The sequence below is a fragment of the Carassius auratus genome, chromosome 1 (assembly GCF_003368295.1).
Source record: "Carassius auratus strain Wakin chromosome 1, ASM336829v1, whole genome shotgun sequence".
Classification (NCBI taxonomy): Eukaryota; Metazoa; Chordata; class Actinopteri; order Cypriniformes; family Cyprinidae; genus Carassius; species Carassius auratus.
In genome coordinates, this window is record NC_039243.1 from 26,052,630 (window position 1) to 26,075,608 (window position 22,979).

The window sequence follows — 22,979 nt, forward strand, 5'->3', positions numbered from 1 at the left end:
CGTTTGCAGTCCGCCCCTTCTCTAATGCACCACCTAGCTTGATATACCCCTTGTCAAAGACTTATTGTTTGTCAATTTTATTTGGGTAACACACATATTCTGAATGCCTTCAGCAGAATTCGAATGAGCCATTTTAATCTAGATTAATCTAGATTAATTTCAAGATCACTTGAAATTAATCTAGATGAATGAATGAATGAATCTATTCCTACCTCTAATATATATATATATATATATATATATATATATATATATATATATATATATATATATATATATATATATATATATATTCATGCCATCTCATAATATGTAAAACATTGTATTTTTATGGGCAATATCTGGATATCACAGCTGCTAAATTTTGTTGTTGTTGTCAATAAATTTAACAGGATAAGTTTTTTTTTTTTTTTTTTCAGTAGGTCTGAAAGAGTGTAGACATAAACATTTACTCAATAACATACATAAGAAAGTTAAAACAGATCCACTGAAGAGCTCTGCAAAAAATAAGAATTACAACACTAATTCGCTTAAAGTTTTAAGACATTATCCCTGCTTTCAGACAAACAAGTACAGAGTAAATCTTCTGAAGTATGTTTTCAAGCCTTAAACGATTATTAAAAAGGAATCCATTGAAATAACATAATCTTACATCCTAGTCATCCTATATCATTCCTCTGAAATCCTTATCCAGAGTAAACTTTTTTTTTCCCCAATGCAGTCTGTTCAACGCTTTGCCTGAGTTATATAATATTGCAGCCAGTGTTATTAATAAAACAATACACTAATACAGCCCCGCTTTATTACCAGCAAGTGTTGTTATGGTGCTGCAGTGACCTCAATTAAATTTAAAGGCCATTTTACTGGCTTAGGTTTTCTCCAGTGGTTTAATCTCTCTAGAATTGAATAACCCAAAGGCAGTGTGACTTTTAAGATCACTGTCCCTCTCAAAATGAAAGAATTCATTTTATGAAATAAATCACTTTAGTAATATGTACATTATTACATTTGCATTTATATAGTGGATTTAGCATACACTTCTGAAAGCATTCAAGAACTGCTGTAATATAGCAGTAATATAGTTTGAACAATAGCACAGGTATAAATAATGTTAAAACAACCCTTTTTAAAGACAGAACTCAAAGTAGAGGTCCTATTTGGGAGATTGAATGTCTAATGCCGAAATGAAAAATAAAAAAAATGGGATTAGGGCTGAAAGCAAGAAACCAATGAACTCACAACAACAGATCATAAAAAAGATTATAAAAAAAAAAAAAATTAAGAGCTCAACCAACCAACCAGACTCCAGCATTAATGACATAACAATGGGATCATTCTAATACTCTTCTTCATGTCCTTAACACGATTTATTATGACTTAAGCAAGCATCAATATGAACATGTTTTCATATTAATACATTGCACAATGGAATCTACATCAAATAAAACAGTATGCACAAACAATGGTATTAAACTGATTAAAGCAATGTGATAGCACCGTGGACTGAGTTTCATCAGACCACTAACACTACTCGCCCAATGCCACACTGAAATGGAATAAGCACTTAAATTAAAACAATGTATCATACAAACAATAGCTTAAGAGGAAATGTACATAATAATAATAATAATAATAATAATAATAATAATAATAATAATAATAATAAAAATAAAAGATCAGATGCTGGTCAAAACAAATGTTTTCATGATAAAGCAACTAATCCTTCTCTAAAATAAACACATATCAATTACTAGAGTTAATAAACGATCTGTTCTGTATTTAGGAGTATTAGCTGCTCATAACATGGAACTCCAAATACACTAAAGAGCAGATCCATCTCTACTGTACTTTCTGTCATTGGGTCTCTGGGTATAGCATTACTGTACATAACCTGCTCATCAATATGAATGGTATTATGCTTTGTTAAGAGTCTTACTAGTTAAAAAAAAAAAAAATAAAAAAATAATAAAATAAAAAACCTTTTTATATGCAAAGTTATTATGGAACAAAAGCTTTGTTACATGGTTATTTAAAATACTAAAAATAACAATATATTTACATGATTTAATTTTATTATTTTACAGACTGGGAAAATAAAGTGCCTGGAATAGCTCTGCAACGTGACAAATACGAGGACAAAGGAACGAGGTGCCTGTCAACTGAATGAGAGTTGCATTATACGTCTCCAGTGTAGGCAGCTTCATTGGACAAAACTAGAGCACATTATTATCAATCTACGTTTGTGTCTTGCCTTGAGTTGTTGTTTTGAACACTTTATGTGGACATTTTCCTGCTTCCAGCCCCTTTAGCTGTTCTTTGCTCAAGACCAGCAAGTTTAAGGGGCCCCGAAACACCTTTTGTTCAGAAAAACATGCAAAATAGGATGAGATTGAATGCCAGTGTCAAAAGAAAGTAGATCCTTCGTCAAATTCTTGACCACAAGCAATTCACAACAATTGTTAATGTGCAAGAGTGTTAAATGTCCAGATATTTCAGTTAAAGAACATTGTTATTATTATTATTATTATTTATTAATAGTGTACATTACATTTTGTACATTTTATTTTATTATGCACTATACAGTATATAATAAGCAATTATACATATTTTACATTCACTTCATCTGTTGCTTGGTATACTACTAACTGATTAATGGATACCTGATTTCTCAGGGAGAACCCGATTTCTCATGACACCGCATTGTGTTAGTGTAAAAGGGCAAGCGTTGTTGTTGTTTACCCAAAGCTCATATGAAAAATTCACATATTAATTTAAAAATGAAGGAAATGCTGAAGTTTGAGTACGAAATTTCAAATACAGTAGTGGAAAGCAGTCTACATAATAACAGCAGTATATCACAGCTAGAAGAACGTGCAACACATCAGCTGTCAATCAAAGCCCTTGTGTCATAAATTTAAGTCCATCATTCTAATGAACAAGGTTTATGAATCTCCTCTGTGGTTGACTAATGTTGACATACAGGAAGAAAAGCAATCAAATGGTGTCCTAAAAAAACACTATTTCCATCGAGCACATAACCTTTTCCAATTATCCATCTCCTGTACATGTTCCGCTCGGTTCTGTGGAGGCGTCCAAGATGCACGGTCGCCACCCCCCATCTCACGTCGCAGAGGGACATGCCATATTTACCCAGGGACTGATTGAGTTAATATTGAAATGTAATTTAGCGGGAGCCAAGACCTGGGAGCACGTCTAACATGAGGCCCATTTAAACTAATGAAAGAGGAGCAAGGTTCCCTGCAGGAGGGGGACATGATTCAAGGCGACACTGCTGACAGTCAGCAAACAGACTATAGGGGTAATGATGATTAATCTTTACAAGATAAAGTTGATCTGAAATAAATAAAAAGTGTCAGAGGGTAAGAGAAGATAAGATAATTAGGGAGGGGTGAAGACATCCACAGCAGGGTGAAACGGGCCCTTCTGGACTAAAAAAAAAAAAAAAAAAAAAAAAATATATATATATATATATATATATATATGATTTCACCAGTGTAAATTGTCACTCAAAGTGAATCATTCCACACTGCAACACATCTTTTTCAGGGCTAAAGAGATAGTTCCCCCAAATATGAAAATTCTGTCATCAAGTTGTTTCAAGCACGTATGAGTTTCTTTCTTCTGCTGAACACAAAATAATGTGGGTACCAAACACAATTTCTTCTTCCATATTGTGGAAGTCAGTGACTACCAGCAACAATTTGGTAGAACAATTTTAAATTTTAGAAAAAAAGTAGTTGATCTTCTTTTAGTTGTTTCACAGCTGAATCAAATTTATTTCATGATGAATTTCGCAACATCTGTTACTGAAAGAATTTAATCAACAATGAACTGACTTGAATTATAGCTGAATTGTTTCAGAATTGATTAACTTTAAAAATGTATTTAACTGAACTGAATCAAGACGGCACCAACTTGACCTGAATAATGGCAATATTACCTTTCTGAATTTGTTTCATATTGATGTAACCGTATACATAAATGTATTCATGTAAACGTATAGTATGCTTTAGCTCTTACTAGAGTTTATGATGAAAATGGCAATGTCTGATTCATGAAATATTTATTTTGTTAAGTCAAATCTTTTCAATCAGTCATTTGATCCAAATCACCACATTGGTCCAGATGTTTTGTTTATGAATGAGACTGACCCACTTCTCAATCTCAACTAACTAACTTACACTGGCTGCAACATTTTACAACTCAGAGTGGATGATTTTGTGCAACTTAAAATTAATATCACGCAAAGCTCACAAAGACTCTTTCTGGTTACGTTAGCGTTAAACTTTTTACCGGGTTACCAACTTGAAAAGCTTGAAAGATTGGCTATAACTTTGCACAGACAAGATCAGTAATCGATGCCTTTACACTCATGTCAAACCAACACGTATAACGTTTTGTGGCTATACCTTTGAAACCGTGTGTATTTTAAAGGGGGGGGGGGGGTTGTGAAATGCTCGTTTTCACTCAATATCCTGTTAATCTCGAGTACCTATAGAGTAGTACTGCATCCTTCATAACTCCAAAAAGTCTTTAGTTTTATTATATTCATAAGAGAAAGATAGTCTGTACCGATTTTTCCCGGAAAAACACCAGCGGCTGGAGGCGTGACGTGTGGGCGGAGCTAAAGAATCAAGAGCGCCAGTAGGCTTTTGCGTTGAGAGCATGTGGAAACTGTGACATTACTGTGAGGGAAAAACCATCATCCAAAACAAACCATGGCTAACAGTCAGATTCAGCCGTTTATTTATGATCCAGAATCAGATCCCGAGGCTGAAACTGAACGAGAGCAGCAGCAGCAACAACTCGCTCCAAGCGGGGCTCGAACCCGGATCTCCGGCATGGGAGGGGACGCACTAACAAGGAGGCAGAGATATTTTAAGCAATTTTACTCACCGCCTGCGGTTCCAACACACGATCGTGACCCTTTTTCGTAGGGATTGCATCATCCTTAAGAAATAAACGATACGCAAATCCGTCGTCAAACTGGGCCTTGTTTGTAAAACAAGCATCTTCGAAATGCAGGGAACAAACAAAAACACTTGCACAATTCCATTGATGCTCTGTAAAAATAAACTCCATCCACTGGTCCCTTAATGCTGTTTTTTTTTTTGGTAATCTGTGCAGGGTTGTCTTGCCCTGGCAACCAAAAACACACTTCTTTTGTGACTTCTCGCTCTGATCAATGAATCGCTCTGATCATTGAAATGTCTGTGCTCAGCCTTGCTATACGGGAGCGCGCGCTCTTCCGGCAGAAGTGCCCTAGGACCCATATAAGGAAATTCCACTCCATCTAACGTTACACAGAGCCATACTCGAAAAAAAAAAAAAAACTCTCCGAAACTTGTGACAAACCGGAAGGAGTATTTTGGGAACAAAAATACTCCTTCAAACGTACAACTTAATTTTTGAAACTTTGTCCATGTTTAGCATGGGAATCCAACTCTTTAACAGTGTAAAAAACTCAGTTTGCATTAAATAGCATTTCACCCCCCCTTTAATGTTTTTTTTTTTTTTGCAACAAATGCTGCCGACAGAGCTTATATCGTACTGAACCTGCACCTTCCTTAAAAGTCTGTTGCCGCATCCAGCACTAACTCTGCTGAACTCCGTAAAGCCACCTCAGAAATGAATCCTGTGCATTTGGCGATTACATCTCCTGCAGCTAGCGGCATTGAAAGAATATTATATCTGTGTGGGTGGGCTTACTCAAATCGAATGAAATGAAAAGGAAAGCTCTCATATTAAAGCCAAGATGTGGCTTCTTCTGTTGAGAGGGATCATTTTCGGCATCTCTCATCCGGATGTTTGGCTTATTTTTTTGACCTTGCAGTGTCTCCTGTGTTTACAGAGAAAGAGAGAAAGTAATAGAGCGAAAAAGAGAGGGGGAAGAGCTACTTTATTCTTGTCTGCATGGAGGTTTATAGAGTGTCACAAAGCCAGTGTGTGACAGGAAATGCTAGGAGTCATGGCAGGCTTTTGCCGGTGATTGGGGCAGCTATTGAAGGCGCTGGAACAGAAGCATCAGTCCATCATAAGTAATAATTTCTGTCTGCACTCCATCATCCGCCAGCTTCTCACTTTCGCTCCATCCACTTCTTTACTATTATACACTGAAGCCCACAGGAGCCATATATTACAGTGGGCTTAAAAGCAGTCCACTCTCTCTGAACATTCTGCTTAAAAGACCAAAAGCTATTAGCAATTCAGCCCCCTGCATTATGCAATGAAATGATTCGATTCTGCCTTGTTTCTTGTTTCCTTATCTTAACTCGCCCATACTCTCTAGCTTGAAGGACAAAGAGGACTAGAGCAGGGCTCCTCATTAGAGCAATATGTGTGACACCTTTTACAGTTGTCAATTCTGAGGGGAGGGAGAAGGTTTCTGATTGGCCCCCGGCGGCTGACATGTCACATCAGTAAAAAAAAATTGCATTCTGATTGGTCCCAGTCTGTGGAGAGAGATACTCACAGATCTGCATCAACTTTCACCTTGAAAGACAAGTTTCACAAATAAATTAAAAATGAGACTAGTCAGAAGAGAGGAATTTCATAAATCCCACTGACGGAGATGAGGGATATGAAGCATATGAACTGGTTATTGGCTGTGAAGGCACTAGGAGCTGTATTGATACGTTTCCAATTCTATTTGTTTTGAGTGTCTGAATCGAATGGCGTTTTGCTTAGTTTTACCAAATTCTATCTTCTGTGGACACAAATAAATGAATTTAAGAACCTTCTTTTATCTTTAACCCTTGTGGTTTGTTCAAATTCACTACCCTTTCGAGTTGTTCGGGATGAAAACATCCACTCAATTAAACTGCTGTAAAATGTTTCAGATTCATATCTTTTCCCATTTTTTTTAATTTTTTTTTTTTGCATAAATGTGTTAATCAACCTCAGTCCTGATCAAAACTACCAAATGTTTAAAAAAAATCCAAGATTTTAACTCTTTAATTGCCAAGTTCATAAATGATGTCACTGATTTGGGGGAAAAATTAAACTAAGCCTTTTTTTGCACAGGCTTATCTAAAGGGTTAATGGTCCCACCTAGTGATCAACTGTAAAAAAATAAATGTTACCTCTTCCCAACAGGGAAAACAATCAATAATCTCACACACACACAAACACTATAATTTGCTGTTATACTCCATATAACTCCATATAAAAGCCAGAAACCAAGCCTTTTATTTTTGCACAGGCCTATTTAAAGGGTTAATGGTCCCACCTAATGATCAACTGTAAAAATATTTTTTTTTTTACCTCTTCCCAAAAGGGAAAACCACAAACAATCAAGAATGCCTGACTATATGGTGTCATGGCTTTGCAATCAAAAAATGTTGTTATAATGGAAGTCAATGGGGCAAAAACAGCCACCAACAACAAATTAGGGAGTAAAAAATGTAAATCTAATGCTGCACAAAAACTAACAATGCATCAAAGCCAATCTTGTTACTAATCTTTGACATGCCCAAGACTGTGATAAAAGGTAAAAAAATATCCAGTCCACAATCACTTTTTATATTGAAAATATGTAATTTTGTGTGTTTTTTTTTTTTTTCAAATCAGTGACATAATTTATGAATTTGGTAATTAAAAAGTTAAAATCTTGGATTAAAAAAAAAAAAAAAGGTAGTTTTGATCAGGACTGAGGTTGATTAATAGATTTATGCAAAAAGAAAATTGAAAAAAAAAATATTTATCTGATACATTTTTACAGCAGTTTAATTTAGTGGATGTTTTCATCCACGAACATCCCGAAAGGGTAGTTAATTTGCCCACAGTGAACCGTTGAGTTTTTGAAAAATTTCAAAGCATTTTCCCAAAATATGGGTCAAAATAAGATTTGTCACCAAAAATCATTCCATTAGCTCAAACACAGAGAAAGTTGTGGCCAAAATAAGACTCAACTTTACCCCCTAGTGGACGAAAACGTCCCCAACAACCCACAAGGGTTAAGAATATCCTTTATCCTTTAGTCATGATGTCTGATTCATTATTAGATTGTTCTTGCAGTTTAATCTTTTCCCATGTATCCAGTTCTCAGAAACGGTCTGAATGGTTCATGCACAAATGGGAACCACTTGTCTTACTCGATCTTGCTGCAATGTATTTCAGCTCTATTTTGGTCTATTCATCAAACAAAGCTATTAAATGGCTTTGGTTTTTGAAGATGCCTTCTTTATAATGAAAAGAGTAGCCAGCAGATTATTCAGAAATTCATCTTTTGGGTTATAAGATGTCAGACTATAATAATAATAATAATAATAATAATGGAAAAGACAAACAAACTGTTCCAGTACTACTTATCCCTCCTGCTTGCTACATTTAGTTCAGACCACTTCTGAAAATTACCATCAAATTGTGAAAAAGCTCCTCTCCTCCAAAAAGTACACAACATTCACAACACCCAGGATACCTCCAAACACAAAACATGTAATGATTATTTCTGTTTCAAACTATATGATACTGAAAAGCGGTTGTTTTGTTAGCCACATGCATAAAAGGTATTTTCACAGCTGAGACATAGCCCAGCTGAGAGTGACGTATCAGTGAGCTGCAACATCAAAAGCATTTTCAACATTTTTAAAATAAGAAAATTGCTTGTCTCTGAAGATTTATTTATTCATTGTTATTATTATTATTTTTTTTTTTCTGAAGTTGAGAGGGATGGGGAGGAGAAAAGGATATGAACTCAAGGTGAGAGACTAGAGGAGAATTGTCATGGGGACGCAAGTTTATAAGAAGGAAGAGAAAGACAAGCTGTAAAGGGTATTTTTAAAGCAGATTTGTTCAGGGGAGGACACAGATAGAAACAGTGCCCTTGAGAGAAAGAAAGCAAGAGAGAGGAGGAAAAAAGGAAGGGGGAGAGAGGGAAAACAGAAAAGGAAAGAAGCAGGGGTCAAGAAAGATCAGGGTAAATTGAAGGGCTTGGAGAAACAAGTGTCAGAGGTTCAAAACCCTCAGCATTTAAAAGAGACGACAGTGGAGTGACAAACACAACACTCCATAAAAAAAAAAAAAAAAAAAAAAAAAAAAAATCTTACAAAGAAATGACAAAATGCTGCTAGACACATCTCCTTCAATAATATAACTCAAAGCTAACAGTTACAAAGTACATCTAACAACTAAATTGCACTTGAGAGATGTTAATTAGATTGATTTAAATGTAATGAATGAAAAAAAAGTTAACAAGAAAAATAAGTCAAACAACAAAAATAAGTTCAATTAAAAATAAAATGAAACTATTTAAATTTATAGTGGCACCATATAGGATTTATTTTTCACCAACCTTATCACAATGTATTGTTGGACTGCCTTCATTAGGACACGTTCAATTAACTTAAGAATTTGGCTGAGACTAGGAGGCATTATAATTATGCTGTCTACATTTTGGATCAGCCTTGATGCCTTCAATTGTTGAAAATGGACAGAAAAATAAATGGAAAGTTTAAATAGAAAATGCTTACAGGCAAGAAAGAAAGAAAGAAAAAAACATGAAAGCAAGAGTGCTCATTCGTTGCTGCAACCCACAGTCCTTCAACCAGCTCTCTTACGAACCCTTTTAAACCATATGAAGTTTTTTCTCCTTCAATCTTGATTTTTCAAGACCTCAACCACTCTTACCCACCCACTGTCTCTTTATAGACTTACGTTTCCCCTCCTATGCGAGAGTAATCAGAGGGACATTCTATTAAGAGGCAATCTTGTCAAGCAGGTGCCAAAAGGTCATCCTGACAAAATAGAAGTATGGAATGCTCTCCATCACACAAACTGAGGGGTCTGCTGTAATCTCACTCATCTGCCGCAGGATTAGAGAACAATGTGTAACAATCATATTCCACAGTGCACTGCATAGATTCACCACTACCTCACACAGACAAAATCAGCAAGTACACCAGGTATATTTTAGTCATGCGGTTAACAATTCCAGGAATTTGTTTTGCTTTGTTTTGTTAACTTTGTGCTTCATTATTCTGAGTCGTATGGGACATGGTGTGATGATCGGAGACCCAGTGAAACGCAGGAGATGATAGATCCAATCGCAGTATGGGTTTATTAGGTAATCCAAAGAGAAATGAACAAGCAGGGGTCAAAACCAAAATTCCATCCAAACAAACAAACAAACAAACAAAATAAACAGGAACAGGAACTCGGAAGATGAAGAAACTGGGTGACGGAAAGAAAGGACTCCATGAAGACCACTAGTTGAGACTCAGGGAAACAGAGACCAGAAAGCATGACACATGGTAACACACGGCCCTCTCACAATATATGGCTTTACACATCTATCGATTTTGCCACTCATAAATATTCACGCAGTCATGCAGGATGTATCAGAAGATCAGCGCTTCAGCGCGGTTAGGCTCACACTCACTTATCTATATATAACTGATCCACGCTCTGGCCCACCTCTTCTGAGCATAACTTGTTTTTCTATAACAAACTATAAAATACTTTCTATAAAAACGTTAATGTCCTGGCAGTGACAAATAGCTTGTTATAAGTTAAGATTTACAAGAAATATTTTAACTGCTACTATGTAAAATGAAAACTGCTGTAAAAAAACATTTTTAAATTATACCAGTTGCAGCATTAACTTCGACAGCCTAAATATATTAAAATAAAAAATACAACTATGCATGATAATTATTACTAATTAACATATCTATACAATTTCAAGTAAGTATTGTCGATTGGCATATATCTGGGGAAGTCGTGGCCTAGTGGTTGGAGAGTTTGACTCCTAAACCTAGGGTTGTGGGTTCGAGTCTCAGACTGGTAATACCATGACTTAGGTGACCTTGAGCAAGGCACTGAACCCTCAACTGCTCCCCAGGTGCCGCAGCATAGATGGCTGCCCACTGCTCCGTGTGTGTGTGTTCACTGCTGTGTGTGCACTTTGGATGGGTTAAATGCAGAGCACAAATTCTGAGTATGGGTCTCCATACTTGGCTGAATGTCACTTTTTTTTTATCTCAAATCAGAAATAAAATGGAATAAAGGCCACCGGTTCTTTTAACTGTAAGACATGACTATGAACACCGTATTTTACCAATGTCAAATCTTAGAAGAGTCAAGTGCAGTCTACACAGACATTGTCAGTATAATGGACATGTGCTTTGTCAAAAAGTATTTTGTACTGTTTTCTCTTGCAAAACAGTTCAAAGACCCTCCAGTGCAAGGTTTGAATAGCAGCTTTCTAAATCAAACTAGAAATTGTAGTCCCTGTGGTCCACGCTCCAACGCTTTCACAGATAGCCCATAGATTATATGCTATTGGCATGAATGCTGGTGCCAAAAGCACTCCATTGGCAGAACCAAGCAATACTATAGCCTAAATCTTCAAGGGCCTTGGCCCCATTGGATTGATCCATTTCACATTGGCAGAAAACAGACTGACATCGATATAAAACGATAATGAGTATGAATGACCTGCTGATTCCATCTTTTCCATGCTCTATTGCAAAGCTGCTCTCATTAATTCATACTCAATACAGCTGTGTCAAGTTTACTGAAATTAAACTCTCGTTAAATAACTGATAAATGTTGTAAACACATTTTAAAACCGAGAAATATGTCTGATTGGAAAACCAATCAAAGATCCACAAGGTTATGGCGGGATACTGGTTAATGGAGTGATAAGCGAGAAAAGCATTGTGGGGCAACATCTGGCAGTGATGCTTATAAAAGGACTGAGAGGGGTAGGTCAAATGGTTTAACATCACAATTGCATTTGGCCTGTTTTTACAATCCTTAAATTATTGAATGCTGTGGAAAAATACCAACTGAATGTGCAAGCAATTGTGATCTTCAGGACAAAAATCTAATTGTGTTTGCAAACGATAAATTGTGAACACAAAGACAAAAGTCTCCACACACTGTTTATTGTAAGGATTAGTCATCATTTCACTGGTTCCCAAGGTTTTTTTTTTTTTTTTTTTTTTTTATAATTAGTAATTTCAAGGCTGTTCCATTCAAACTTGCATATTAAGCAAGACCTCCAGTGAAGTGTGCCCCTTAGGACTTTGGTACATTGGGGACAGGTGGGAATGGGCAGACAAAAGAGTCCTCAGTCCTCCAGGGAAATTAGGATTAGCACTAGAGGCCTCTGTCTAAAAGGAGAGATTTTGGGGTGAAAGACTATGTTAATGTGAGAGGTTAAGTGACAGGGAAGCCCTTGACTTCTGAACCCAAAATCATCCAGACCTCACGCAGCACCAAAATTCACTATTCATTGGCCAAAGTTCTTGTCTGTCGAAAAAAGTTCTGCTCTGTGAGATTGGGCGGATTAATCATATGCTGATTAGCTTTAATTAACATTTAAATGCTTGTAAGAATGTCCTGTTTTAGACAAGAGTGAAGAGGCCTGGTTTATGCTAATTCGCTGTATGAGATAGTCTATGGGCCTTTGGCTTTGAGAAAGGGATTAACGGACACCTGATTATGACCAATGAAAGGTCAAGTGGTGCTCTGATGTATGCCAGGCATTGTTATGCATGTATATTCTTTACCCTAGTCTGAAATTTTCAACTCAGAACTCTGCAAAGAACCATGTCAAGTAAAGAGTATGTGACGCCTTTATCTGGATTTCCACATAACTTCATCATAAAATTTGGCAGAAACAAACAATCAGTCTTCTTAGATAAATAATGCTTTCATGCCTTCATTGAAGACACATGTAAATGTTTGCAGTTCAGAGAAGAAAAAAATATGGGAACTCTTTGATTTAATAATTGACCCTCTTTTTCAGCAATAACCTCCACCAATCTTTCCCTGTAATTGCGGATGAGACCTACACAACTGTCAATATACATTTTTCCCCATTCCTATACAGAAAAGTTTCAGTTAAGCAGTATTATTGGGATTTTGGGTGTGAATCATTTTCAATCGAGCTGAACTCGGGACTCTGATTGAGCCACTCAAGAAGGCATATTTTCTTCTGTTGATGATTTACTGTACTCCCATGCTTTGCATTACAACACAATAGTAAATCAACTTCTGTTGATCCTCAACCATCAGACATATGAATTTCCATTTTTCTGAAAAATGTCCTGATAAACTTGGGAATTTATTAAGAAGCAACACACTTTGATGGCCCCTCTACCACAATTTACAGTTTAGGGGAAAAGTGTTGTGAGTTTTTCCAAACATCTTAAAGGTCCCGCTCTTCGTGATCCCATGTTTTAAACTTTAGTTAGTGTGTAATGTTGTTGTTAGAGTATAATAATATCTGTAAAATTCTAAACCTCAAAGTTCAATGCCAAGCAAGATATTTTATTTAACAGAATTCGACCTACATCGAACGACCAGTTTGTACTACATCCCTCTACTTCCTGCAATAATCTGACATGTCACTAGAACCATTTTTTTGACTAACCTCCGCCCACGGCAATACACAAAAAAGAGGGCATGGTCTTGTTGCGCTCCAACAGAGAAGAGGAAGAGGTGCGTTTGTGTTTGTCGCCATGTCGTCAAAACGCTGTTATTTTCATCTCGAAGTCCAATCACCTTTGTTTGGCCTTCCCAGGTATTCTGTACCTAGAAATCAATGGTTACAATTTATGTTTAACTTGGTTCCCGAAAATTATAATCCACATCTAAAACTATGTGCAGCACATTTAGCTGAGGACAGCTTCCTCAATCTCAATCAGTTTAATGCCGGATTCACACAAAGATTATTCTTGAAAGATGGAGCAGTTCCCTCTCTTTGTCTGGAGGAGGAGTTGTTTATGGTGTATTTTATTATTTAAGTTGGTGTGTTTAACAGTTTCTGTAATTTATTACACAAAGGGCAACACTTTTTAGCTTTGTTAACTAGATGGTAGGGCTGTGCAAAAAATCAAATGCGATTTTCATGCGCATCTCGTCAGTAAAAACGCTCCTGTGATTAGAAGTACATTTCCAGCACATGCGTACAGATCAGGATTGCCAGGTTTTCAAAACAAATCCTGCCCACTTGCTTCTCAGAACTACTCCAAAACTAGCCCAATTTCGTTTCCAGGAGGCCAACGCGCGCTAAGCTGGTGTCAAATCACAACACAGGAACCGCTGGCACAATCAGAACTCGTTACGTATTTCTGAAGAAGAGACTTTTTAGAACAAGGAAGTCATCAGCCCGTTTTTATGACAGTAAAAACAGCGGTATACAGATAAAAGAATTGTGTGAAAAATACTGTTGTTTTTTTACACGAGAAACATGAACACATGTTATATTGCACAGTATAAACACAATCAAAGCTTCAAAAAAACACGAAAAACCTGACCTTTAATATTGCTTTCATCTGTTCACAGAACATATATATATATATATATATATATATATATATATATATATATATATATATATATATATATATATATATATCCACAGGGCAATTTATACAGTATCAGCATCACAAAGAAACAATCTAAGTCATCAAGACACTGCTACAAAACCCGGGCATTAACAGTACACCATTCCTTCATGTATTTAGATATAAAATGTAAAATTCAAGATACACGTTAATCGTTATGCTTCAAATGAGTATTTACAATCAAAACTGGATTTGAACTGCATCGAACACTGTTCGACGTTTTGAGTCGGGTTTGATCTGGATCTAAATTCAGTAGAACAGAGAGCTAACAGTACCAGAAATGTCCCTCCCTGGCCTAGGGATTCTCATACCCCACTGCACATCAAATAATGACCACTTCAAATCTAATAATTATTATACATTGGGTGCATATACACTCTTTCCTGCAACACGTACTGTTTCACACAATCTACAGTAAGAAACATTACATGCAATAAAAAGGTACACTGCAAGCAAAAACTAATGTTTTATCAGCATTAGTATTAAATTTGAGAGAATTTAAACGTACTTGACTCAAACACTCGGCCTGTGAGAATATTGTATTTCTGCTATGCAACAAACAACATGGGCTAGTCACTAAAAAGCCCTTAAGCTGAATCAGTTCTCACTGAAACACAACCCTATTGCATCATTGTCCAACCGGCTGGCTGTTTTGAGTTGTTTTATGAAGAGCGGTATGTAGTTTAATAAGGATGTTACACTAGCCTTCAACCACTCTAATAGCACAGAATTACAAGACCAAGAGCTTTCTGATCAAAGAGCCATGGAGAGCATTTCTGGAGCCTGTGACAGAACCGGATAACACTTCAATCTGATCACACACATTAGCTCCTCAAGTCTGAAGTATGAGCAAGAGAGAGAGAGAGAGAGTGATACACCAGTCCACCTCATATATTTGATCAATCCATACCCAGCGACATCACCGATCTGTTTACATCTTCCTCTTTTCAAACGAAGAGTGCAGAAATCATAAAGGTCCCTTTTCAAAGTGATGAAAGATTAAAAACATGCTTTCTAACTTACTCCCCTGCAATTTGTATCAAGGCCTGAAAAAAAATTAACAGCTTGATCAACAAGCAGTTTTTATAATGTGAAAAAAAGAAAAAAAAAAAGCCTTTTTGACCTCATGCAAATTGCAAGCTTCCTTTTCTATCGCTGATGACCCTAAATACATTTCAATTCATTATGAAAGAACTCTGTTTCCCTCCTCTACTCCCACTTCCATCCAAGACTCTATCTCCCCAAGTCCTTCAATAATTAACATTGCTGCAAACTCAGTTGTCTCACAAAGCTGTGAATAATAGGAGACATTTGCATTCCCATTCACTCACGCACACACTCGAGCGCGTTCACTCAGGAGAACTAAAGGTTGATTAATTCAGCAGACCTGAGTGTCTAGAGCAGATGCTCAGGTGGCTAACGAAGGCAGGCTCATTCATATGGAAGACGGGACTGCTCACAAAGAAATAACGGGAGAAGTGTTCCACTTACAGAGCTTCTCATTTTTTGTTTCTCCCCCAATTCCTCTGAATGTTCATCATTAACTACAAGAAATGGTAAATGAAAGTATTTCACTTAAAAAAAAAAAAAAAAAAAAAAAAAGACAGGCGAGAAAATGTTAAGGTTTATAACCTCAAAGAACACTTTTGAGATGTTAAAAGCCAGAAAGATCCTTTTGTTGAGGCCTTTGTACTGAAATGTGAGGCAAATCTTTCAAAAAAAATGACTGATGTTGGTAAGTGCTCACGGATCATGCTATGATAATCATGCGCTCCCAGTTGCACAATGCTAACAGCAAGCTTTACATGTAGAGTGCTCCTTTCCTCATCCATATTTTCAAAGTCTAACACACACCTTGTGGTTCTTAAAATGACTCGCTCCTAAAAACCATAAAGCACAGAAATGACACACCCACACTCTCCATCAAGAACACAGATTTTTATGGCAAGCGAGGTGACAAATGAAACATTATTTGTACTATTTTAGTGTCAGAGGCAGGTGAGAATTCCTCTCTTCTCTAACCTATAACTAGTGCCACAATTGGCTTATAAATCAATCAAAAACCAGCATGGCACATTTATGATGGTTGCTGCATTGATACTTCAGTCGTGAGAAAAAAATGCATGATGTGTCCAGGCAGGAAATATGTAGCCGAAAGACTGCCTAGCAGATGCTCTCGCTCGCTCGCTCCTGACAGCGCATCAGTCATGGAGTTTGAATGGTTCACCGGCAGTAGAGATTACATTTGAAGGGGTTGGGAAGGCTAAAGGATGGCTTGACTGTCAGCGTTTAAATCTGCACATACAAGGATAATTTGTTCACAGAATTTAAGAGTGGTCCCAGTGAGAGATGGGGTGGCAATGTATTGGGAAGAACTGAAGGTATAGTTCTAATTCATCTGTGATAGACTGCCATGAGTGGGAAAGGAGAGCGTGGTGACACCGGTACGACACATTGGCGTCGGTAAGGATTCCTCCTCGACAAATGGCTTAGAGGCTGTGCTCACAAGACATCCTCTTGATCTTTAGAGAGACGGAAAAATATGAAGGATACAGCTAACACATTTTTCTTGTGGGATTAATTAATCCATGAAAGATGACACAGTCCAAAGAAAATTGTGCAATATCACAATAAGCTTTAGTAATGGTATGCCATCAACCATCCACAAGCCTTGACAACATGACCACAATTGGTTGGTTAAGGGTTAATCACGGATTAAATAATTTGACAAATTAACATCCCCAGTTTGGAATGAATTTTACGTACATAGTATTTTAAAAAGAATACAAATAAATACTGGGACCATCTGTCACACACCTGGACTCATTTAAAGTGTTTTTGCCCGTGACCCAGTTTCTGTCTTCCGTGTCTAGTTTGATTAGTTCCCAGGTGTGTCTATTATCTTCCTCATGTGTTCCATGTCCCTGTTAATTTAATGATTCCATCCACCTGTGTTTCCCCAATTATCTGTTGTACATAAGCCTTGTCCTTCAGTTCTGTTTTGTCGGGTCTTCTCACTTGTGCTCACTTGCTACTTACGTGTGTCTACCTCTGTGCTCCATGTTGGATATCCCCTGTGTTGTATATATTAAAAACCTTATTCCGTTTATCCTCGACTCCGTATTCCTTCAGGCAGCGTAAGACCGTGACAGAAGACCCGACCTAAAGAAGAAAATAGAAAACTGCGTGTTTTTCCCCTCCGTTTTGTTTTTGTGTTTTCAAAGTCTTTTTGTTTCGTAGTGTTCTATGGATCCCCTCTATCGTCCCGAATTCCTCATCCTTCTGCTGAAGCAGGAAGGACGTTCTCTCGAGGACCATACCAGACAGTTTATTCTATTAGCTTATGCCACCAGCTACCCGGACAACGCGCTCTGCACCTTCTACAACACCAGCCTGAACTCCAAATGCAGAGCGTTGTCGTCCGAAGATGGTCCTCGAGAGGATTTCGCCGCATTCGTGGAGTGGACTCTGGCGAGAAATGGCTCATCTTTCAACATCTGCCCCATAGAGGACCTCGCCAGCCCCACTCCCGACCCAGAGACCAGCCAGCCACCACCCCGCTACACGGAGCCAGAGCCCACCGCAGCCGCAGAGCCCGAGCCGGATCTCGAGAGCGCGACTGACCAGGTGTGTGAGCCGGCAACACCGTGCATCGTGGGAGTCCTCGTGGAGATCGAGGGCGTGGAGGAAAGCCCTGCCCACACTCCTGCGACTGAGGGTGAGCTATATACAGTCTCTGAAGGTCATATGGAGCAAGCTCTGGATCTGATGGACTGGTCTATGGAGGTAATCCCTAATTTTCCTGTTTCCCCGCTGGTTCCGTCCAGCCCTGATTCCCCTGTGTAACCTCTCAGTCTCCCACTCCTACCTCCTCCAGTCATTTCCTCTGCTCCATTTCTGCTGGTTCCGCCCAGCCCTGAGTTTTCTGTTTCTCCGCTGGTTGCGCCCAGCCCTGAGTTTTCTGTTTCTCTGCTGGTTGCGCCCAGCCCTGAGTTTTCTGTTTCTCCGCTGGTTACGCCCAGCCCTGAGTTTTCTGTTTCTCCGCTGGTTACGCCCAGCCCCGAGTTTTCTGTTTCTCCGCTGGTTACGCCCAGCCTTGAATCTTCTGTGTCTCCGCTGGTTACGCCCAGCCCTGAATTTCCTGTTTCTCCGCTGGTTACGCCCAGCCCTGAGTTTTCTGTTTCTCCGCTGGTTACGCCCAGCCTTGAATCTTCTGTGTCTCCGCTGGTTCCGCCCAGCCCTGAGTTTTCTGTTTCTCCGCTGGTTACGCCCAGCCCTGAGTTTTCTGTTTCTCCGCTGGTTCCGCCCAGCTCTGAATTTTCTGTTTCTCCGCTGGTTCCGCCCAGCTCTGAATCTTCTGTTTCTCCGCTGGTTCCGCCCAGCTCTGAATCTTCTGTGTCTCCGCTGGTTCCGCCCAGCTCTGAATCTTCGGTGTCTCCGCTGGTTCTGCCCAGCCATGAATCTTCTGTGTCTCCGCTGGTTCCGCCCAGCCCTGAATCTTCTGTGTCTCCTGTATTCCCTCCCAGCCTCCCTCTCCCGCCTCCTCCCAAACCTGCTGGTCCCTCTACTCCTCTTTCGCTGGTTCCGTCCAGTCCTGATCCTCCTGTCCTTCCTCCCATCCTTCTCCTCTCTCCTCCTCCTAGACCAGCCAGTTCCTCGTCATCCCTGCTGGTGCCAGTCAGTCCCGCAGCTCACCCTCAGTCCGCGCCATCGGGGCGCGGTGGTTCGCCGCTGGACTGCCAGTCTCCAGCTCCGCCTTGGCGTGTTAAGGCCCTGTCTCCGCCTCCAGCCTCCGAGCCCTGGACTCCTCCTCGGTCCTTCGACCCAGCGGCTCCGCCTTGGCTCTTAGCTCCCTCGTCTCCACCGTGGCCTGTCATCCCACCTGCTCCACCGGGCTCCCTCGTCCCTCCGGCTCCACCTTGGTCAGTCGTCGACCATCCGCCGCCTCGGGACTCCACTCCTCTGGTTCCACCTCGTCACTCCATCCCTCCGGCTCTGTCAGGCTCCTCCTTCCCTCCGGTTCCACCTCCATCCTCGGTCGCTCCGGCTCCACAGCGGTCTGCCAGGACCCTGCCTCCGCCTTGGTCGCCTGAGCCTTCTGCTCCACCTAGGCCCTCCGGAACCTCGACGTCCCCCTGGCTCTGCGGCTGTGCTGCTCCATCTTGGGCTCCTCACCCATCGGTGCAGTCTCCGCCTGTCGGCCCCCTGGTGTCGTCGACCCTTCCTTCACCATGGCTCCTCCCGCTGTCGACTCCACCTTGGATCTCCGTCCTGGCTGGTCTCTGGTGGACCATCTGGCTCCTCCTGCTCCTGTCTCCTCCCTGCCTCCTCCCTCTGTGGTCCCTGTCTGCTGGCCCCCTCCTGGGAGTCCGTCCTCCACCGGAACCTCCTCCCAAGTTCCCACCCACGCCTCCCTCTGTTGTTTCTACGGTGCGAGGACGCACCTACCGGGAGGGGGGAGTACTGTCACACACCTGGACTCATTTAAAGTGTTTTTGCCCGTGACCCAGTTTCTGTCTTCCGTGTCTAGTTTGATTAGTTCCCAGGTGTGTCTATTATCTTCCTCATGTGTTCCATGTCCCTGTTAATTTAATGATTCCATCCACCTGTGTTTCCCCAATTATCTGTTGTACATAAGCCTTGTCCTTCAGTTCTGTTTTGTCTGGTCTTCTCACTTGTGCTCACTTGTGACCACTTGCTACTTACGTGTGTCTACCTCTGTGCTCCATGTTGGATATCCCCTGTGTTGTATATATTAAAAACCTTATTCCGTTTATCCTCGACTCCGTATTCCTTCAGGCAGCGTAAGACCGTGACACCATCTATCAACATGAAATCCTAAACTTTCCTAGAATGGTCTTAAGATCAAACAACCAATGTTTTATGATGATTTTAATGTATAGGCCCCCCCAAAAAGTACATCAGGACACTATGGATGCAAACTGAATATAAATTTGCTAAAATGATGCATGAAAGCTAATGATGAACATTGTTCAGTAGCATTGCTGGCCTCTGTGACATAAGTGAAAAAAAAAAACTGTTTTAGAGGAGCAACAAGTGATTAAATTAACAGTGTCCTAAGCAGGCATGATGCTAGGCATGGTGTTGTTCCATACCAAATGTGATAAGGGGGCATGACATAACCAAGCTGCAACTTTCTCTCCTGAAACCAACATGGAAGTGACTAAAACTGCAATTCATTGACTGGCCGCTAGAGTCTGGCTCCAAAAGGGAGTCAGTCCCCTAGACTCCCCATGATAGAATGCCCAACTTTATAGAAGAACAAGCGTGTGTGTGTGTGTGACAACTCTTCAGTTGAAATTATATTAAGCCTTAAAGTTCTGCATAATTAAGGGCATGGCCACTTGAGTGAGAGGTGGATTGCTGCTGCTGCTGTATGGTTTTAGCAACCAGCTCCAGCCTCTTTGCCCATTTTCGATTATCCTGGAGTGATGCACTGCCAAGATGGTGACGGCCCGTTCTGCCCACCTTGAGCTTCAAAAATGTGGGTGACGTCACAAACACTACGTCCATGTTTTTATACTGTCCATGGACATAACACAATCACAAAACAGAATAGATCAGTCAGAATAGTTCTCTCTGTAGGTGCTCTCTCACACTCTTAACTTAAGAACATTACATTATTTATTTATTTTTTTGGTTCTCTTTATGGAACTTGAATATGTCATCCAATATCTAATTTAAAAACCTAAACAGTATTTCGATATAATGAGATTTTTATGTCAGCTGCATGATGAGATGCCAACAAAATGTAGTATTGCAACTGGTTAGGACAAAACTCTGATTAAAAAAACAACAACAGCAAAACAAATGTCCTTATCACCAAAGAGTTTAGATGAATCAAGACAGCCCTCATATTACTATGAATATTTTTTGCAACACATTATATTTCAGAATAAATAGGCAATTGGTAAAAAAAAATCTTCACGTCGTCAGTGCAGCTGGCAGTAAAAGCTGGACCCATCTGAAATATTATTTTTTATATTTTTTTGAGTGAAAGAAACAACATTTATGTGTGGTTAATGTCAGATTTGAAATAACATTATTCAAATTTGAATGTGGCAAGCAGTTTTTGAAATTTCATTTGCCCATTTAAGCACAGACTTTGTCTTGGATGGACAAAAAAGTTTCCTGGAAGAGTTGTTAATATTGCTGCCAAGCGAACTGAGTTTCCCTGAAACAGACTGTGTTATCACTTAAGGGGCCGTACAAGACTTTCAATGTGCAAACATTTTTCGGACGCTGCTGCAAATATGGGCGGGAGCAGGATATAACGTCAGGCACCAAGCTTTCCCCTCAGTTATAACATCATGGATTCTAATGTGCGTGTACAGTGTCTTTTGTGACAGAGTCAAAATATCTTATTATATTGTACTCTCTGTCTCTCTATGTAAATATATACACATTAAGCAATTTAAATTATAAAATATATCCGCATTCAAATGTACCATCTGTTCCTGTTTCCATTGACACTGCAAACCATGCATTTTTATTAAATTTTTATAATCTTTTAAAGATGCATTACATAAAATAGGATGCTACACTATGGCTAAAATTAGCGCTTCCTCAATTTTTGAATTTCTGTACAGAGTGGTCACGCAGTGATGTATCGATCTTCTACTGATCCCACTTCTTCACGTGATGTGAATTTGCAGGTCAAGAGTTCACCGAACTTGAACTTTGGAACGCAGTGAAATGCAAAATTATCGGTCTGACGCATTCGCATGCGTATGAATGGAAGTGAACAGAATGTAAAGTGCAGTGTGTCCACCCCTTTAATCACAACGTGTCTGGTTACAACAATGTCATATTAACAGTACTACTTTCCTGTGTATCGTCCGACCTGTACCCTAAGCTTCTGAATAAAATCTGCTTATTTGACTCCCAAATGACAGACTTCACTTGACGCCAATATGGCATAAGTGTTAAATATGTATAATTAGGTGTACAAGTCTTTGAATGTGTTTGATCGCCGCTTACAGCAGATGGTGCGCAGACATAGGCCTACCTATAACCCTGTATGTTCTCAACAGACACAATCTGTCTCAGAAACAGGTGTCTCACCTCTTTTTGTCTCCTTTTACAGACCAACATCCCCAGCCGAAGAGCTGTCTCTGTAGACTCGGCATGCTGCCGTTTCACTCTTGTTTCTTTCCCAGTTCTTAAGAGGCCATTTCAGGCAGTCCTCAAAGACTGAGCGACATGTCTCCTCTTTTGCTAGGCCAATAAGTGCTATTTGTTTATTTTTAGGCTGCATCCTGCTGACCCAGGAGAGGCTTTTAGCACATTTCCTTGCTTTTCCACCCCCTCCCCCATGCTTTTTTTCCCCGTATTGTTTTGAGCATCCCCCCCCCCCCCCCCACTGTTCTTTTGTATTGAACGAGTTTGCTTGAGGGAGAGAGAGTTGGCAGGAGAACAAACTAAAATGTCGGTGACTCTCTCACTTTCACTCAATCTGTTGCTCTCACCCCCACATCCTTCCATCACTCGTTCTCTCTCTAAACAGCACAGGTGCTGTTGTGGCAATGATGGCAGCCTTTGTCTGGCACCGTGAACTTTGTTATTGTATCTACACACTCG

General features: G+C 39.6%; 1 long non-coding RNA gene across 1 annotated transcript in view; it reads right to left on the reverse strand.

Annotated features, from left to right (window-relative positions):
• LOC113063591 (uncharacterized) overlaps positions 1-22,686 on the reverse strand; it is a 33,684-nt gene extending 10,998 nt beyond the window's left edge. The window contains exon 1 of the long non-coding RNA XR_003278752.1: positions 22,464-22,686. This is a non-coding gene — a long non-coding RNA (uncharacterized LOC113063591). The remainder of the gene's footprint in view (positions 1-22,463) is intronic.
• Positions 22,687-22,979: the final 293 nt, after the last annotated feature.